This window comes from Drosophila novamexicana, unplaced genomic scaffold (assembly GCF_003285875.2).
Source record: "Drosophila novamexicana strain 15010-1031.04,08,12 unplaced genomic scaffold, DnovRS2.1 tig00000308-arrow-arrow-pilon, whole genome shotgun sequence".
Lineage (NCBI taxonomy): Eukaryota > Metazoa > Arthropoda > Insecta > Diptera > Drosophilidae > Drosophila > Drosophila novamexicana.
In genome coordinates this window covers 332,820-335,659 of record NW_020824799.1, presented here as the reverse complement: position 1 = coordinate 335,659, position 2,840 = coordinate 332,820, and the positions used below count along the sequence as shown (strand labels likewise).

General features: G+C 39.8%; 1 protein-coding gene across 8 annotated transcripts in view; it reads right to left on the bottom strand.

The window, feature by feature from the left end:
• The window catches only part of LOC115759610 (tropomodulin), a 71,228-nt gene that overhangs the window by 47,169 nt on the left and 21,219 nt on the right, over nucleotides 1–2,840 (bottom strand). The window lies entirely within an intron of this gene.

Sequence of the window (2,840 nt, the reverse complement as noted above, 5' to 3'; positions counted from 1 at the left end):
AAATAAATGTTGAACAATTCAAAAATACAAATCTTTTATTTATTCCACTTTTTGGGTCAGTTGAAAAGCGTGACCCAAACGGGTATAAATTAAAAATGAACTCAATTCTCTTAACTGAAGCTCTCAAGAAGTTGTCTGCTACTCGATTTGTTTATTTTCCCTTTTACTACGACATAACGAATATGTTTGCTTTTGTTAAAATGGTATTGGATCATTTAATTCAGTTTACTAAAAGCCAGCTTAGACAATTTCGTTTTAGATTAAGCTTTTATGCAGCTTTATGCAAATACAACATGTACAACATATTTTGCGGTCAAGCGGGGCAACATAAATATCAGATAAAACTTTTAAGTGCTTGCAACTTAAAACAGTTGCAGTGCTGCAAAACGCAAAATATTTTTCTATTAAATACAGGCATTCTTGTTGTGCATTGTTTTTAGTATATAAAACAAATATAGAAAATATGCGAAGCCATGAATAAAATTGTCGTCTACATACTGTTTGTAATGTTTTAGTATAAATGATTAGTATTTTTAATATTAATATAAACTAGCAAACTACATTTTACAATACTACTATCTAAATCAATACACTAGCCTGGGATCAGAGGCCGTTGTCTCGTTGTTTGATAAAAAATTGAACGAAATTTAATTCGCATATTTCGAAAAGTTCAGATTCTTGTTAAGCTTTGAGAAATTCTTAAGTGGTATTAAATAACACAAGCTATGTACGCAGCCAGCTTCTCGGTCCAGTTTCAACTATGGAATATTTTGTACTTTAATGGCCCCTCATATAACAAGATTGAGTCCCTAACGCCCTTTATAAAAAACTCGCTCGATGCACTTTTCAATCCTTTGTCGGCCATACCATAAACACGCTTTCTCAGTAAAAGCGTCGCATTATTTGCGCCTTTGTATTTAAAGTGAAGTGTTAAATGCTTACCAAGGCCTTTTGCCACAACGACAGCAGTTCAGTAAATATTCCATTTAGCAGCTGTGGGACAAGCGGTCTTAAATTTGGCACAACAAGCGGGCGGGCCACAGTCCGACGCCTTTGTGTCAGGCCCAGAGCCGGTCTGGGCACCCGAAACATGGTCCGTGCTAACATCGCCCCCCTCCACTGCTCTGGTAAATTTTGGCATGGGGCCAAATGCAAAGAAAAACTGTGCTGCTTGTTGCATACTGTCCCTGGCAGCCTGCAGCTAGCCGCCTGCAGCCCCAAGCACCCCCCAACTCTCTTGCTGACGCTTGCCGGGTGCAACTTTGGCCATGTCGTGCTTTGTTTTTATTGTACCAAGCTGTCTGGGCCTTAAAAGTACAACGACATGGCCAACAATCATAAGAATGAGAACAACAACAACAATAACAGCAACTTTTTGTTATTGTTTTGCGCATTTTGTGTTTATTGCATTAAGTTGAACTGTACGGCCGGAGGCGCAGTAAGGCCGGCATCGATTCCGCATCTCGACCAAATTTGGTCAAGCCGTCAAGAACGTCGAAAAATTTGTGTATTTGGAGCAGCGCCATATTGAGGGGCGTCACTGTGTGGGTGAGGTTGAAATGTAATTGAAAAACGCTTAAAATGTCTGACAGTCAATTTTTCAGTGCCACAGCAGCAGCTGCACACGTAGCAAGAGAACAGAACACAAACTAATTATCAGCCAATATATATGTACATATATTGCCATTTACATATATAATATACAAACGAATTTCTAATATTTATTTGCGCTCGTTGATTTTGTGACATTTTTCACTTTGATCTATGACAGGCGGCTCTTCGGGCAAGTTCTTTGCCAAAGTCACGTCCTTGTTGTTTTGCGGACAATTGAAACCAAACAAAAAATTAAAACTATTTAGACGTAAATTAATGAGAGAGTACGAAAGAAAGAGAGGCCGACAGAGGGAGTGAGAAAGCTGTGCACAAATAATAAAAGCCATCAAACAGCTGATGAAAATGTGACACAGCAATTTGGCAGCTTGGACAGTTTGGGCAGCTCGGCAGCTCGGCAGCTGGGCAGCAGCATTAGCTGCAGAATATTTGATTTAATGCGCGAGGCTGTCATCATTGCCAATGCTGCTGCTGTTGGTGGTGACAGCAAGAGGCGAAGCTAGCGTAGCGAATGGCACTCGCAGATGCAGCAAGCCTTTTGGCCAACCAACAGCTAAATAAACAAAAATCATGCTACAAAGTGAAAAATATTTTGTTTATTATCTATTCTAGCAAATGGGTTTTCTGTGCGCTCTTTAGAGCGCATACTTAAGAGCAAACAGCACGCTCCAGAGCGCGGCACACAGAGATGGGCACACGCATACAGCTGCAGCTACACACACACACACACACACACACACACACACACGCACACAAATGTCAGGCCGGACCACACGGCGTATGCGCAATTCGCCTTGGCTGTGTGCCAACGCGCTATACTTGGAGATCAACGGAAAAAATTGCTGATTTTTTGCCAGAAATTATTTATAACTGCTTGTTCATACACACACACACACACACACACATACACACACACACATGCACATGCACATGTGTGAGTGTGCGCTGTGTATATTTTATTTTCGATCTATTTGCTCTCTTCATGATCGTTAACTTGACTAGTAAATAAAAAAAATACTCGAATCGCGCATATTTACAATAAAGAGAAAATGTTGTTGGCGCAAAGAGCATATTGATGATGAAATTTGAAAGAAGTAAGCAGAATAACTTACTAGTAAATAAGGGAGAAGCAGAGCTTGTGTACTTATCAATTGCATGGCCATTGCTTACCTGTAAATAGAAGAGAGAAGAGAGCAAATTAATTTTAGAATCAAATTTGGAAAATTTGA